The following is an 18171-nucleotide window of genomic DNA, read 5'->3' as shown; positions in this document are numbered from 1 at the left end:
CAGTAACTTCATATAACTAAGAAAAAAAAAATCCTCTATATTACTTCTTAATAAATCAGTAAAATCAGGTTTTCTCCTTCTATTTCTTATAACTGATCATTTATTACTAAAGAAAAAACTAACCTAATAGGGTTAGTTACTTCATACAAAAACCCTGGAATGCTTGTACATAAATATACACATAACTATTTATTACTAAATCTTGAAATGGAAGGATGACAGAATCTGGCAGCACATATGTGGAGACCCCTTTGAAAATCAGTCCATTATTCAAAGTCTTTTAATGTTTATTATGCAATCTATATTTCTGCGTACTGATCACTATGCTATCATGAGATACTCTGTCAAATCTTACTGAAAATTTTTTATCTTGTGCTCCTGGACTTTTGATACAAAGAGCAAGCTCGAAAGTTTGTACACCTGACTTTGAAAATCAATCAAGACATGTGAAGTTCCTGGTCATGGGTCTCCGTTAACTACTAGCACACTCCAGCAAGTTACCCTGTCATCTTATTCACTGGGGGCTTTAGTTTTCTTTTAATGTTTCTAGCTTTGCTTTCCTTCTGTCATCTTAAACTGTCTTGATCAAAATACTCACCAAAACAATCCATGTCTATCTTTACATGCCAACCAAACTTCTTATAAACCTTATTCTTTCTTGGTACTTTTTAGGGTCAATCCCACTCTTCAATATTTATTCATTCCTAATTATGTACTACTTTAAACTGTTAAAAAAAACAACAACAAAAAACAAACATCTCTTAAACGTGGTTCTCATATGTAGAGAGTAACCTTATCAAGGGTGTATGGAAGGTGGGATGAATTGGGAGATGGGGACTGACATATATATGCTACTATTTATTGAATATAAAATAGATAACTAATGAGAACCCATTGTATAGCACAGGGAACTCTACTCAATGCTCTGTGGTGATTTAAATGGGGAGGGAATCTGTAACAGAGTGGATATATGTATACGTATGCCTGATTCACTTTGCTGTATAGAAAGAAACTAACGTAACATTGTAAACCAACTATACGCCAATAAAAATTAAAAAAAAAAAAAAAAATTCTGTGATCTACTGCATTACCAAATCTGTTTTGTTAGCTGCACTCCTTTTAATTGGAATTCACAACTGTACAATGAGAACATGTTTTAATGTCAATATCCCCACTCATTTATCTGTTTGTAAATATTTACTGTATTAGTATTTAGCCTATGTATCGTGAACTAAACTGCTTACTAGAGAAAAAAGAATACAAAGATTAGGTTAAACAAAAAGCACTTCTACTTTAAATCCATTTTCACAATTCATGTCAAGGCAATCAAAGCTCTAGCATCTTGTCTTTTACCCTTATGAATAAAGATAAAAGCTGCGCAATTTCAATCTCCATTATTTTATCTAACTCAGCACAATTGGTAGGAGTCTGAAATTATTTTTAAAAAGTCAGACGAGGAGGGAGAAAGAAACAAACAGAAAAAGCAAGTGGTGAAATAGCCTTAAAACTAAGTAACTAAATGTCTGTTTATGGGTAATTTAAATAAATTGGTATTACTGGTAGTTCTAAATTAAGAAATAATGCTGGTTCATAGTTAAGGTGATTACCACAATTAAGCTTTCAACCTTTAAATAAATTGTAGGTATGGGTCCAGGTGCTTTTTGAAACAGTAATGAAGCTTTTTTAAGACAACAATCTAAGAATGATCTGTTTTCATTCCCCATCTGATTTGATCAATGCATGCATGCTCTGTCACTCAGTCGGGTTCGACTCTGCCACCGACTGGACTGTATCCCACCAGGCTCCTCTATCCATGGGATTTCCCAGGCAAGAATACCGGGAATGGGTAGCCATTTTCTCCTGCAGGTAATCTTCCAGACCCAGAGATCAAATCCTCGCCTCCTGCATTGCGGACAGGCTGTCTGTCACTGAGCTGCCAGAGAAGCACGCATTTTACAAAAGGATTACTACCAAGTGCTCCCCGAAATTATCTTCCTTGGCATTCCTTCCTGGCTACCTCTATTTCTTTAAACACTCTTCTCTTTCGCATTTCTTCCTGAATTACCTATAAAGTGATGACTCCTTTCTGAATTCCAAGTCTTTATTTCTGATTTCAGAAAATCTAGAAACTAAAGATTTAAAAGGAACAACTGCCCTTCACAATCCTACCTCCCCCAAACAACCACTGTTGAGCATTCCATATTACAGTATTTTCTCAACTTTAGATTACTATCTTACAAACAAAATAGATTTCCACAAGTCCCCACTTGAACTTCTCTATTTCAATGAACAAAGGTTTCTAACTTGGACAACTGGATAGACTAAATTAATTCCCTCCAGCCTCATTTTCACATTCAACTGGTCACCAGTACTATTACTTCTACCATTAAAACAAGCAGTGTCTACCTTTTTCTCAGCCTTTACCCTAGCTTTTATCTTCCCTCCACTCTGTCCACTGTTTGTAACACACCTTCCCATTGTCAACTTATCCCTTAAAAGCAGTACCGTTCGTCTTTTAAAGATACACTTGTGAATATATAACTTTAAAATCTGAATTAATAAACTATTTTAGGTTTGAACTACAAAATCCACTAAGTCCTTGCTTATAAACAGCTGATATCTTTCCTGAAGAATAAAGTCAAATATAGTGGGCCCTTTAGAACCGTCCAGCAAGCATCCCTTTCCAGTTACTCTTTCTGTCCCATAAACCTGTATTCTCTACTCTGTTAATAACAGACTACTCAATATACATCATGGGCTTTCAGATTTCCCTAGATCAGTTCATTCAGTTATCTCTAGTGAAGTCGCGCAGTCGTGTCCAACTCTTTGCGACCCTGTGGACTGTAGTATACCAGGCTCTTCCGTCCATGAGATTCTCCAGGCAAGAATACTGGAGTTGGTTACCATTTCCTTCTCCAGGGAATCTTCCCAACCCAGGGACTGAACCCGGGTCTCCTGCATTGGGGGCAGACGCTTTAACCTCTGAGCCACCAGGGAAGCCGGCTGAAGTTATCTCTAGATCTCTACCAAAGACCCTTCTCTCTCTTAACAAAGTACTACTCACCTTCAAACGTTCCTTTTCCTGCACATTTTCTTTACCCAAGATTACCGCAAACAAGACTGCAAAGGGCTTTCCTTTCTGAAGCCCTAATTTCTAAATAGTACCAATGGAGTTTTCTATGAGACCAAGAAATCAAGAGATCTGCATATATGAATAAATATCATCTTGGGTGAAAAAATCCCAGTTCTGGCCATAAATATTGTCCTCATCTAAGAAAAGACAATTAAGTTAAATAAAATAAACTAGCGTTGATATTTTCAGACGAAGAGTTGAAAAATATAAACTGTTTTCAGAATACTTTTAGAAGCGAGTAGATTAAGATTTTATACTTAACCAAATAATTAGGAAATCCAGAATTATAAACTAACTCTTGCCAACAGGAAACGATAAACCTACCTCGCAGTGATAATCAAATATTGCACTTTCAGTAGTATTTGCTGATTCTTCTTTTTCAGCAGACGTTTCAAAGAATGAAAGTTGCTAGTATTAAAAAAAAAAAAAAAAGAGCGAGAGAAAACGATCTATCAAGCTAATAAAGAATACAACTGCTGCTGCACCGGGCAATCTCACAGTACAGCACTGAAGAAAACAAAGACTACTAGCAGCGTTGGGAAGTGCTCTTTCAAAGCTGTTGAGTAGGCACAAACTTCTTGTTTCAGATCAAGTGTTGTGTCTTCAACTTAAGTGTACTCTTCTTTGGTCTTGTTGGTTGTTTCGAGGTTTGTTCCTTGCCTGATCTGAACTTGAAGCAGCAGTTTCAGGTGGTAAAGTCTGTTCTGTTACACTTCATACTAGAGATAAGAAATTAAGACATTAAGTAAATAATCAGGGATAGAAGGTAGGTAGAGGGAAAAGCTCATCTCATTAACTTAGAATCAAGCAATGCAGAAAACTTGGAAGCATACACATTCATCACTTAGGCAATCTCTCAAGTGTTAATGGATACCTTTTGTGGTATTGTACACTCAAACTCTGAAATTATTTCACATTCCTTATTGATATGCCTTCCCCACAAATAAATTCAGTTATATAATGTTCTACTTAATGTAGCGTTTTATAACTACCTAGCACTGTGTTATGAACTGTGGAAAATATGAACGAATTTCCTGTCGTCAGAGAATTTATACTCATTGAAAAAGTCACACATGAGAAAAAAATTAATTATAGAACAAAATATCAAAAATTAATTTGCTCAACTAATATATGGATATCTACTACTGACATACTATTTGAGAAATACTACTTATGGTTTATTCATCACTATCTGGGCATTAAAGCTACATGGTCAGAGGCTTTTAAAGAGGTGGCATTATTTCAGTTTAATTAGGAGAAATAGGCAGATTTTTGAGAAAAAGAAAACAGTTGAGTATTCTAGGCATAAACTGTAACATAAACCAAACTAGAATACACAATTAAATCATAAGTCCCTTGAGAGCAGAGACCATGTATTTGATTTTCTATACCTGACATCAAGGGAGCTTTATTTGTGAATGACTGTTACAACAAGTATGGTGTGTTGTTGCAGAGGAATCAATAGACTAGCCTGGTTAGAACAGAGTGCTGGGTTAAAGTGAAATGAGATATATGGTTTGACAGATGTACCAGAGCCAGATTATGAAGCATTTCAACTTGATATATAACAAGAAACAGAGAGCGTTAATTCTTGATGAAACGATATGAAGTCCTGAAATCCTATGAGATGACTTCATGAAGGAAACAGACATCTCATTTGAGTTGTTGCCATAAGCAGCTAAGAAATGTCTTGAGAAGAGAAACAATTGAGAAGAAAACAAAAGAGAAATGAAATGTCTATTTCACCACAAAATTGTGCTTTTATTAGCTGTACAAAAATGATTATTTTGCAGTGCCTCAAATGTTAGCTAAAATGGTGCTGTTAACCAAAATGACATACGGGGAAAAGTAGAGGAGGATTTGGTTTTAGATATGCGGAGAAATGGACAGTATATTTGAAGAACATCAGAAATCAGAATGACTACAAGGTGAGGTCAGAGCTGGTGAAACAGCTTAGAGGAGGAGAGCTCAATACTAATCACCAGTAAATGCTACAAACAAAGTTATTTAATCTCCCTGAATTTCAGTTTCTACAATGCAAAATGAAAACTCAGTAGCAGCTGATCTACTGCCATTGGGTAAATATTCCATGACTTTATACTGTAACTTCAAATATCAAATGTTACATTTGTTCAATCTTTCAGTTTTATTTGGATCATTCACCTATTACCCAGACTAGACGCTTCTTTGAACAATGGTTCTCCAATCACTGGGAAGACTATGTCCAGTCCCCAAACAGTAACCTGAATGGCCTGACTCAGGGCCACTTCTGTAACGACCCTCCGTCTCCATCTACACATCCAATTGTGCAAGTCTTATCAATATTTCAAGGTATCTTTTATATTCATCTTTTGTTCTAAATGACCTATTTGTCCAGTCAGACAACACATTTGCTAAACTTCAGTATCAACTCTTCCCACATTCTGTCACATAACACTACCAGACTGACTTAGCTAAAATTCCAATTTCATCTCACTCATCTCCTTATCCAAAATCCTCAGTGATTTTCCCAGCACTCTAAATGGGAATTTCTTAATCCTGACTGCAAATCCAACCCACTCGGACAACTTGGGGCAGGGGGTGCACGGGGAATCAAAGCCTGGATCCCAACATGAGATTCAAATTTAACTGGGTTTAGGTCCTAGGCACTGGGATATTTTCCTCTTCCACCCATTTCCCCAAGGTGTTTCTGACTTCCAGCCAGCATTGAACCACCATCACTCAAGGTGTGTTTTGTTCTACTTTACATCTTTCTTCTGCTCTCCAATTCTTCTAGATTGGTACATTTTCCTTCCTAATTCTTAAAACATAACTCTTGGGAGATTTCTTTATGCATATGGGTCTCGCCACAAAGTATATATTTTGTCATCTTAAATGTTACCAAAAAAAAAAAGAAATCCTTTCTTGACCATTCTAGCACAGATTACCTAATTCCCACTAAAGGGGGCATTAACTCCCACTGATGGCATCATTCTTTTTTGGTACCAAATTTTCTGCACTTGGTTTACAGGTTTATGTATCGTGTTCCTTTAATACGCTTCAAATTTCTGAGAGACAAACTCAAGTTTATTTCTTTATCACAGGCCACTTTAGTACCTTACTAGGTACTAAACTTACCACAGCAGAAACTAATATAGCAAAAAGACAATGATAGATAATAAGCAAAAGACAATTCAAGTTGGTATACAGTTCTACCAACTGTAAAAAATTTTGTTTTTACTGAACTAGATAGTCTTAATTATCCAACCAAGAAGTTTTGAAGTGTCTTTGAAAAAAGACACCCACCTGGAATTGAAATAAACTGGCTATTCACTCATGCCAAGATTATTAGATTCATGGGTGGTACTGACGAATAATTTTGCTTTAATCCTAAGTGTACCCCCTACAGCATCCCCCGTACCCCGCTGTCCCCAGACACTTGATATACAGAGCACTAATTTAAAAAAACTAGGGGACTTCCCTGGTGGTTGGTCCAATGGTTAAGACTCTGTGCTTCCACTGCATCGGGCATGGGTTTGGTTCCCGCTCGGGGAACTAAGATCCCATATACTGCAGTGTGGCCAAAAAACCCACAAAATCTAAGGAGCAATTTAAATGTGAATCTGAGAGTCTTCCTGACCACTAGGTAATTAACTTCTTTCCCTTTGCTCTGTATGGGAACACTATCACCACTAATTATCAACAACTATGCCTTGCTGTTTTAGCAATTAACGCCAATTCTTTTACTTGAACTGAAAATCCAAAGAGTCATGCCCTATTTCACCTTCCTTAAAATTATCATCACCTGTCTTACTGTCTCCTCTAGTTGGCTGCTTTATCTCAAAGAGCTAGCTGAAGCCAGGCACATAGTAGGTACTAAAATAATACATATGTTGAACCAGTACATTTTTACAGCATTACTTCATCTAAAGTGCTATCATATAACCTAGTTTATCATTTTGACAAATTATACTCAAAGTCTGTACAGCATTCACTTGGGAAGAATGTTAAAGAAATGATAAACCAGTCTTTAAGTCTCTCCACCTAATCCACTCTGTTTAAATTACTTTCATTGAAAACAACAGCAAAGACCCAAATAGACAGCATGGAACTGAAAAGGTTCTCTGTTGATTTATGACCAATACTCATTCCTGCCTTAACTCCGAAGTTCATAATTCTTTTTTTTCCCCTCAGTTCATATTTCCTGATGCAGTAACTCAAGACAAGTTTAATTTTATATAAAATAAGTTTTCAGTTTCACTTTGGGATCTAAGGAAAGTGATAAAAATTTAGATAATTAACCACCTCAAAACAATTTAAGTCATCACCATGTTGAGTGGAAATAAAAGAATATCAAATTGCTGCAACTATCTTTTTGTATATATAGGTTCACTGTAGTAAAAACAATTGTGATTACTAGACACTTAAAATTATACCCTCCCATCACTTAACTTCTTTTATATACACTAATACTTTGAAATAGGACAAACAGCAGTGTGGAAAGAAGCTGAAGAAATCCTCCAGACACAAAAATCAGAACAGTGCAGAGCAGCACTGTCCAACAGAAATATTGTACAAGTCACATATGGAACTTAAAATATCCTAATAATCATATTAATGCTGAAAGAAACCAGTGAAATTCATTTTAATTAAGTGTCTTATTTAGCCAAATCCAAATGTCATCACTTCCCACAGGCAATCGACATATTTTTAATATCCCTTGAAATCGAATGTTTGTTTTATATTTCAGCACATTTCAATTCAGAACTGTACACAGTTCAAGGGCACGAAGGCCACACAAAGCTAGTGGCTACCACAGTGGCCGGAGCAGGTACAGACTAATTACGGGAAAAGGCATTGCCATGCCCAATAAAGCAAAAGCAAATGTAAGGCCGTTGGGCAAAGATCTTTGCTGATAAAAAGCAGCAGTACCTAGCAAACTTGCCCATAGAAAGAGTTTGCAATTGGCAGTTTACACTTACTATCAATACATCCAAGAAGCAGAAGTCCAAACAACTAACTTGTTATATACCAGCTGCAACCGCAAACCAATGGATAGTCCACAGGTTCAATGTGAATAAATTGCTGAATTTATTTTCAACTATAATGTTTTACCTCAATATTAAAGGGCATATAATGCTCCCCAAATAATCTTTCAATGCACCGTACTCAGTTTAATACCTCTAAAAAAATGTATCACAAGAGAAACATCTAAGTAAATGGGAAAAAAGTTTTGAATTATTCAGTTTTTTAACTAGACACTCATACATGCAAGTGGAAAACACTCCAATACAAGACAAAGAAATTTTTAAAAATCGTAATTTGGCAGAAATTATTTAACAGCAAGAAATGATGGGATTCAAGAAAACAAGTTACTCCCAACACAGCAACGTCACCACTGAAGACACTCCTGCTATTAAGTCTTAAAGAATAGTTATAATTCTTCTAGTTATAATTCTCTATTATGAAAAATCCTACAAGTTAGAGCTCTCCATAAGACAGTCTGTGTTAAAGATCTCAAAGTAGTTCCCACTTTGTTTTTTGAGAAGATGATAAATCAACACCTTGTATTTTACAAGATCAAGATTTTAATTTTGTAATACAGTCCTTAAATTCAACTCCTTAGAAATCTGCCCACACCGCATTTCCATTTTTAAACTACCTTGTTAAAAGTATGGTCCTCACAACAATGTGAATGAACTTAATGCTAATGAACTGTACACTTGAAAAAAAGGTTAAAAAGGTAAATTCCATTCTGTATTTTACAATTTGAAAGAAAAAAATAATCTTAAAAATGTTGGCCCTACATCGTGTGTCTTTAAGTGGAGAGAAGGGAAAACAGGAATAAGATAAAGCAGGACAAGTCAGTTTTCACATTCTCATTTTTTATTTGGTAGGAATTTACCAGAATTTTCAACCAAACTCTAAAGGTCATACCTGTTAAGTCAGAACTTATTTACAAAAAAGGAAAACCTATCTTCTGCGCCTCAAATACTTTACTTTTCAACTCAGCTGCTATAAATACTCATCTCGATGGTAAGCATCCAGAGCAGCTGCAAAATCACTCAAACCACTACCATCTCTTTTATTTCGGGCCTATGGCTACAAGGCAAAAAAAAAAAACAAAAAAAAAAACAAGGTTGAAAAATTTTCAAGATTTTATGACTCGTCTACGCCTGTTCAAGTATATAAACCCCCTCCTGACCCACACCATGAATACCCAATATTGGTTAGTACCAAAATGACACCAAGGCATTACACTGGCCCTCAATGTAGTATTGAAAATGCTCGCCTTCTAGAAACTCAAATTGAAAATTACTCAGCGTTTTTTAACAGTAACTTAATATTTGCGCCAATAATTTGATCACTACATTTTACAGATTAATAGCTCTAGTCAATAGCTGGCAGTTCACACCATCCTGATAAAAAGCTTAATCACAGGAAATATTCCAAGATTTAACTATCACAGGCGTCCTCTCCTGCTTTATTATCCTGCCTACCAACTGTTTAAGAGGATCACATTGTTTCGCTCATTTTAGGTGCAAAACAAGGAAATTACCTCGGACAACGTTCAGCCTTTTCTATTTGCGGAATGAAGGCTGTTTTATTAGAATGTTCCCTCCCTTACTTGTAAGTTAAGCAAGGGAGGAGCTATCCGGGTGTTTCCAAAGGAAAACCTTAAAGCACAAAGAACCGTGGCACTAAGATTTCCTACTTAGGATAGAATGGTAAGAACCTCAAAGTGTCTGCGACTAGAGCTCCAAAAAAACTACACAGAATGACCAAGTCAAGCCTTTCATTGCACAACATGGGCCAGGCTCTTACACTGCAAGAACCCGAGAAGGTGGTAAGAAGAACGCCACCGAGCTCTTAAAAGAGTTTGTTTTAACCCTAGAATTAGACGGGTGAGAGCCCTGTGCCTAAGTTCAGTGGCCGGTTCTCTTTCTCAAGAAGCTAAAGGAGAGGGTTAGACGGGGAAGCTGGGGTTCAGACCCAAGATAAAACAGCTCCGGGTGAATGGCAATAAAGATGACACTTCGGCTGGGCTACCGTGCCAGAAGTGGCCGAAGAAAGGAGGTGTCTCTAAGCAACTTAGATGGAGCGGGGTCTCAGTTCATACACAAAGGAAGGGCCACTGCCGCACTGCGCTCTGGTACTAGTAGGCAGTTCCGCAAGCAGGTGATGGCTAAAAAACTAGTGTCCAGAGTCAGAGTAGGCCGCTCTCCTCCGCCTCCGGCTCTTCCAGTCTCACACAAAGGACCGCGCCACCACCCCCTCGCCCCGCCCGCCGGGACTTGTAGTTCTCGTTTCTCCCACCAAGCGGCTGAGGGGGAAACAGCCAGACTACAACTCCCAACAGCCTCCGCGCCCGAGCCCCGCACCCCTGCCTCCATCTTGGCTGCGGTCGGAGCCTCCATTTTCGCTCCCTCCCCCCACTTTAGTCACCAGCACCACCACGCGCTGCCTCCTGGCCTCCAATCTTCACTTCGGCTCTGCAGCCTGATGTGAGGCCTAGACAGTTGAACGAGGGACGGGTGGAAAAGCCCGGGGTGGGGATTCAGGGCGAGGTGTTATCTACCCGGAGCTCTAGGAGTGCCCACCCTGACTCAGAGGTCTCACCCGTTTGTCTTGATTTTTTCATCCGCCCTTAACTTGGCTTCCTGCTACCCCCATTTGGACCCTGAGGTCGTACTCACCCCAACAGCTCAGCGCCCCCTCTCCAGCGCCGCCATAAGCAGCACGGCCCGGTACGTAGGAATAAATCTCGCTTCTCTCGCGAGACTTGCAGGCTCCGAGCGCGTGCACAGGAAGGGGAGGGGGAGTGTATCCTTAGTACGCCTGCGCACGAGGGCTGAATGACGCCAGCCAGTGTGCTGTGCTTAACCACAACGGAGGTGGTGTCTAAATTCCCCTAGATCCCCTCCCCCTTGAGCTGCGGAAATCAATCTCTGTTTACTGACTCCACTGGGACGCACGGGGCGGGGTGTCGGTTGACTTTCAGTGTCTCTGATCTTAGCAAACTTGAATATGCTTTAGGCTTCGAGACCAGGGTGAACCTCCAGGGAGAATAATTTGGAGGACGTATCAGAAATGTCATATAAAGGATTTCTGTTTCCTCAGCGATAATCCAGAAGTTCCCAAACCGCAGTTTCATTTTTTTCACATTGGAGGCTTTCTTGTCTGCTACATTAGACTGGAATTTTATTTAGTATAGAGTTAGATTTTTAGCAAGCTAATTTGAACGCCCTAAGTGAGAACTTTATCTCCCATAAACTATGTTGCTTGCAACAGACAGTGAGTGAGCGAGGTATCATGGCTATTAAACTCCTTCAACTGACCTTTCTAGTTACTGGAAGGTGTTCATAGTGTGATCCAAGGTGCTAAATCGGTAACCAAAAGGTTGAAATCAGGGTAAATGGGTGATTTATCTCATAAGGAGAGAGGGTAGGAGGGAAATGTTAATTCTGGCCACAGAAAAGTTTAATGAATTATACCTTGCCAAAGATCAGGCAGTCCTTTTTGGTGAGAGGAATGCTTTTCTGTGGCTCTCTCACTTGAGAACACTGGATTAAAAAATGACCAGTCATGCTTCTGAGAATTTGCCCACCCACTTTATTTTCCCTCTCAATACTTATTTGTCCTGCATCTTTTATGTGTCGTCGCTAGGATGTATAATAGTAACAACAAATGGACATGGTGCTCTCCTCAAGGAACTTTCAGTCTAGCATCATTAATCACAAAACCAAAATCCGAACATACGCATTGAAATAACTGCAATGAAGGAAAGGTGCACAGTGTTATGAGAGTATGTAACCTTGGATTATAAGAGGAGGTAGTATCTTACTTCTGATGTTCAAAGATGTTTTCTCCAACTCTTCTGCTATTGGCCTAATCCCACAAGATGCCCCTTCTCTTTGATGCTTCCCCACCCCCACCCCAGCTTTCCCAGGCTGCACTGTCAATGCTTTTATGAAAACTCACTCTGTTTTTGCTAGTTTATACTAGCTAGTGATACTTTAGAACGGGGCCTGTGACATTCATCTTTGCATCGCTCTATCCTGACAATGCCTGACACAGACAACCTTCAAAAGTTTGTTGAATGAATAGCACTGAACGACAATATAAGAAGTTGTTAGAAAGTGGAGTGTTCTGTTGGGAAGTACAGAATGTAAATGCATCAGACTAGCTGTTTTGTTTCCTCTGTTCGAATCTTAAATTGAGATTTCTCTGCCCCAGTAATAGGTCCATTTGGATATTCTAATCTAATGTTACAGAGAAACTGCCCTGGGCTCTTGCACTAGAAATAAGGTCATGTGAAGCCGGGCTAAAAGTAGAATTAGGTCTCAAATATCACAGCAATGGGAAATGTAAAAAATAATAGTCTCACTAAATTCTATAAGTACAAATCCTATTAATGAGAATAAACTCTCAATTTCTACCATCACATGTAACTTCTAAAGACCTTAAACCATGTAAGACCTTAAACCATTTTATCATCTTTATTCTGATACAGCTCAATTGCCTTTATATTCCCCCTTGATCCATAATTAGTATCAAATTATATTTAAGACAAAATGCAAATATGTATAAACCCAGAAGCATATATTTTAGCTTCCAAGCATTAAAAAAAGTAAGAGATGGAGTAATTTGATTTAAATCACTGGTTTAAATGATTTAGTCTTTATACAAGTACTACTCATAGGTTTCATTTTTAGGTAGAGATAGGTTTCATTTTTAGATCACATTTTAAGGCAATAATATTTATTCAAATTAATTTTGAAGCCAAGTAAAAAAATCCAAAATGTTTTCATGTTTATTTTTTTAACTGAAGTTAATTAAAGCACAAGCTTGTGAAGTTACTTGGAAAATCATTTCCTATACAAAAGGATAATCACAGATTTGGGGAAGATATTAAGTCCATTAAAGAATAATAATCAGAATTTTTAAATTGCATATTTTATTTATCGTACTAATTTTTATTTCTGAGAAACTTAAATAGACAATGAAATTGATTGTAGTTGTTTTTTTATTCTTACAATTACCAATAAGCACATTTTTCCAGAGTCTACTTGAGAATTGAAAGTAAGTATCCTCTACACATTTATAATATTTTCTTGGAGCAGTGATGGAGAGATTTTTGTCAGTTCTCTGTGAAATGAGATAGATAAGATCAATGTAGAGATTTCTTTTAAATTTTTATTTAATTTGAATAAATTTTAATTGATTCAAGATTTAAGACTGTTTTTATTCTCATATGTCTTTCCTAGCTAGGGAAGGTAATGGGAATTTCCTGTATAAAATATGGTAATAGTGAATGGCAAATGGATCCACATTCAAAATTTCAGAACAGGAAAACACAAGTTAGAGCAAAAACTTTCATAAAGAATATTACTTCTATAGGAATCAAATAAGACTTAATCTTAGAACCCCACAATCCAAAACTTTTATTCATCAGCAAGCCCCCAAACAGTTAAACTGATTTTTTGAGAATAACATATAAGAATAGCAGTTATTAGAATTTAAATAAGAATAAGGCGAAAGCTTAATATAATGCTTCCCTTTAAAATGTCAACATTGCACTTAACAGAAGAATTATGTGGACAAGCTAAGCTCCACACTAAAAGTAATAACCATAACATCTGTCAATTAGCCAGAAAAAAGCATAGAGCAAAGCCTATTTCAAATTTAATTAAAAATAAAGCCAATTGCATTTAGAATAAAATCCATACTCTTTTACCATGATGTACAAGGCTATAAATGAACTAGTCCCTGCTAAGTCTGTAACTCCTGATTCATTGTGTTTCAATCCACTGACACCGCATTGCAAATTTGTTCAGACTTCAGAATTCTTACCTTTTCTCTTGCCTCTGCCTGGAATGCTCTTTCCCCAAATCATTAGATATTTGGCACTTTCTCATCACTCAAGCCCAGATGTTACCACCTCACAAAGATCTTTTCTAAAGTAAAAGTAACCACTATTACTATTACTCTCCATATTACCACTATTACCATTACTCTTTATAATATTAGCTTATTTTATTATCTTTCAGCTCAGTTCAGTTCAGTGACTCAGTCATGTCTGAGTCTTTGCAACCCCATGGACTGCAGCATGCCAGGCCTCCCTGTCCATCACCAGCTCCTGGAGTTTTACTCAAACTCATGTCCATTGAGTTGGTGATGCCATCCAACCATCTCATCCTCTGTCGTCCCCTTCTCCCGCCTTCAGTCTTTCCCAGTCAGCGTCAGGGTCTTTTCCGATGAGTCAGTTCTTTGCAGCAGGTGGCCAAAGTATTGGAGTTTCAGCTTCAACATCAGTCCTTCCAGTGAATACTCAGGACTGATTTCCTTTAGGATGGACTGGTTTGATCTCCTTGCAGTCCAAGGGACTCTCAAGAGTCTTCTCCAGCACCACAGTTCAAAAGCATCAATTCTTCAGCGCTTAGCTTTCTTTATAGTCCAACTCTCACATCCATACATGACTACTGGAAAAACCATAGCTTTGACTAGATGGATCTTTGTTGGCAAAGTAATGTCTCTGCTTTTTAAGATGCTGTCTAGGTTGCTCATAACTTTCCTTCCAAGGAGTAAGCGTCTTTTAATTTCATGGCTGCAGTCAACATCTACAGTGATTTTGGAGCCCCAAAAAATAAGGTCTATCACTGTTTCCACTGTTTCCCCATCTATTTGCCATGATGTGATGGGACCAGATGCCATGATCTTAGTTTTCTGAATGTTGAGTTTTAAGCCAACTTTTTCATTCTCTGCTTTCACATTCATCAAGAGGCTCTTTAGTTCTTTGCTTTCTTCTATAAGGGTGGTGTCATCTGCATATGTGAAGTTATTGATTTTTCTCCTGGCAATCTTGATTCCAGCTGGTGCTTCATCCAGCCCAGCATTTTGCATGATGTACTTTGCATAGAAGTTAAATAAGAAGGGTGACAATATACAGCCTTGATGTACTCCTTTCCCTATTTGGAACCAGTCTGTTGTTCCATGTCCAGTTCTAACTGTTGCTTCCTGACCTGCATACAGATTTCTCAGGAGGCAGGTAAGGTGGTCTGGTATTCCCATTTCTTGAAGACTTTTCCCCAGTTTGTTGTGATCCACACAGTCAAAGTCTTTGGCATAGTCAATAAAGTAGAAGTAGATGTTGTTCTGGAACTCTCTTGTTTATAACATGTATTTCTTTCCAAAATTAACACATTTGTGAATTTAAGTTTTCATTGCCCTACTTCTTGAACAACAATGTAAGCTTGAGTTCTGTGTTTCTTTCTTCGTTGTATCCTCTAAACCTGGAATTATGACTGAGATAACAGTAAATGCTTAATAAATATTCATTGAATGAATGAATTTTTTGAATTAAATTGAATGAATGAATTACACTTATTTAACTAACTCATCATTCCTTGGAAGGAATGATGCTAAAGCTGAAACTCCAGTACTTTGGCCACCTCATGCGAAGAGTTGACTCATTGGAAAAAACTCTGATGTTGGGAGGGATTGGGGGCAGGAGGAAAAGGGGACAGCAGAGGATGAGATGGCTGGATGGCATCACTGACTTGATGGACGTGAGTCTGGGTGAACTCCGGGAGTTGGTGATGGACAGGAAGGCCTGGCGTGCTGCGATTCATGGGGTCGCAAAGAGTTGAACACGAGTGAGCGACTGAACTGAACTGAACTAACTCTAAGAAGACTCTTGAGAATCCCTTGGGCTGCAAGGAGATCAAACCACTCAACCCTAAAGAAAATCAACCCTGACTATTCATTGAAAGGACTAATGCTGAAGTTGAAGCTTCGATACTTTGGCCACCTGATGCAAAGAACCAACTCTTTAGAAAAGACCCTCTTGCTGCGAAGGATTGATGGCAAAAGGAGAAGGGGGTGACAGAAGATAAAACGGTTGGATGGCATCACTGACTCAATGGATGTGAGTTTGAGCAACCGGGGAGATAGTAAAGGACAGGGAAGCCTGGCGTGCTGTAGCTCATTGGGTTGCAAAGAGTTAGGACACAACTTAGCAACTGAAGAAAAGACAGTATTGATTTTGTGATACATAATTATTTATGTACCAGCAAGAAAAAGTTGCTCTTTTCACTACGACATAGAGATTTCCCTGGAAGTCCAGTGTTTAGGACTCTGTGCATCCACTGCAAGGGGCATGGGTTCCGTCTCTGGTTGGGGAACTATGATACCACAAGCCGTGCTAGCACAGCCAAAAAAAAAAAGGCAGTTTACTATGACATAATAGTTTTATTACTTAGAAGAAGGCAATGGCACCCCACTCCAGTACTCTTGCCTGGAAAATCCCATGGACAGAGGAGCCTGGTAGGCTGCAGTCCATGGGGTCACTAAGAGTCGGACTCGACTGGGCGCCTTCACTTTCACTTTTCACTTTCATGCATTGGAGAAGGAAGTGGCAACCCACTCCAGTGTTCTTGCCTGGAGAATCCCAGGGACTGGGGAGCCTGGCAGGCTGCTGTCTATGGGGTCGCACAGAGTTGGACACAACTGAAGCGACTTAGCAGCAGCAGCAGCAGCAGCAGCAGCAGATGTAAAGTAATTAGCCTCCAATTAAAATAAATAAATTTACCAAAAAAAGTTATTTAGACCTAGTTTTTTTTTTAAATCATGTGTCACACTTGTGTGTATATAAAGTAAAAAAAAAAAATAAGCAAAGTAAATTAATTAAGGCATTCCTAAAACTGCTTTACGGAGTCCAGCTCTTTTGAATCTCTTTCTTTTTAGTAATAAAGTTTAACATATTTTTAAAATGCCATACACTGAGGAAACATAAAAAAATAAAAAAAAAAACATTAGGAAAATATATATTTGGAACATATAAAACTGACAATTTTATCAGAATATATAGTAAATTAATACATATCAAATGATTAAAAAAAAGCAAAGGAAAATGGAGGAAAAACTCAAATGTCTATATTTTTAAAATCCCTGTATAGGCAAATAAATATTTGAAATTATGCTCAGACTCATTAGTAATGAGGGCAATGCATATTTGTTCTGAGATAATTTTGGGCTCACAAAATAATTAGAAATACAGCACAGAAATTTCCCATAAACCTTTCACCCAGTTTTCTGTTATGTTAATCTTACCTCACCATAGCAGTTTTCAAAAGTAAGAAATTATCTTTTTATTTTTTTAAATTATGAAAATATGGTAACATTTACAGGAGCCTTGGAAAATACAGAACAAAGCTACACATAGTTCCACTATATATTATAGCTATTTGTTTTAAGTAGATATACGAAGATTTTTTGTTGGAGTTTCCATATCAAACTCTCAGAATTAATTGAATGAATGTACAGAGAAGCACAAGAATATAGTAGACCTGAGAAGCATTAAGAACCAATTAGAAATAATTAAGATCTATACAATTTTCACACAACAGTAGGATTAAAATTCTATTCAAGTTCCCTAGTTTATAGACGATAAACTAGGAGACACTGGAATATATCCAGAGACATAAGACCAGGTGCAGAAATTTCCTGGTCTAAAGGTATTGAAATCTTACAGAGTCTGTTCTCTTACTACTGTGGAATTATGTTAGAGATTAGTATCAAAAGATATTTGAAAATAACCTACGTATTTTCAAGTGCAGTGAGACATTTACCAAGGCAGATCTTTGATTTAGCCATTGAAAGTCTCACTGAAAGTTAGAAGACTGAAAAAACAGTGGGTGATTGCAGAGAAGAAAGCACTTAAATGAGACATTAATATCAAAGATACTTTAAAAAATCCCTTATATTTGGACATTAATGCTGACTTTTAAATGAGGGGTATATCTAAGAAGCCATAACAAGGAAAATTAGAAAAGTATTTGTAATAGAATAAAAGTGAAACGAGAATTTACCAGAATTTGTTGCATGCAGCTGAAGCTGCTCAAAATGCAATTAAACACAATGTGGAGTCTTGAATAAGGTATGAAAACAGACACTAGCATAAAATTTTATGAGGTTTGAATATAATCTGTACTTTAATACTGTATCACGTTAACTTCTTGTTTTTTTAAACAATATAATTCTTTATATTCACAGAATTG

At 37.6% G+C, this 18171-nt stretch overlaps 1 protein-coding gene across 4 annotated transcripts in view; it reads right to left on the bottom strand.

Moving 5' to 3' along the window:
* The window catches only part of CSDE1 (cold shock domain containing E1), a 35639-nt gene extending 24706 nt beyond the window's left edge, over nucleotides 1-10933 (bottom strand). For 2 of the 4 annotated variants that reach the window (XM_027535973.1, XM_027535974.1), the window contains exons 1-2: nucleotides 10810-10917; nucleotides 3458-3852 (exon numbers count right to left, since the gene is read on the bottom strand). The gene's annotated coding sequence lies outside the window, so the exon portion shown is untranslated. Of the gene's footprint in view, nucleotides 1-3457; nucleotides 3853-10809 lie in introns of all 4 variants that reach the window. The other 2 variants (XM_027535975.1, XM_027535980.1) reach the window with 2 other exon arrangements.
* Nucleotides 10934-18171: the final 7238 nt, after the last annotated feature.

Source organism: Bos indicus x Bos taurus, chromosome 3 (assembly GCF_003369695.1).
Source record: "Bos indicus x Bos taurus breed Angus x Brahman F1 hybrid chromosome 3, Bos_hybrid_MaternalHap_v2.0, whole genome shotgun sequence".
NCBI lineage: Eukaryota > Metazoa > Chordata > Mammalia > Artiodactyla > Bovidae > Bos > Bos indicus x Bos taurus.
This window is presented reverse-complemented; position numbering and strand designations above follow the sequence as displayed.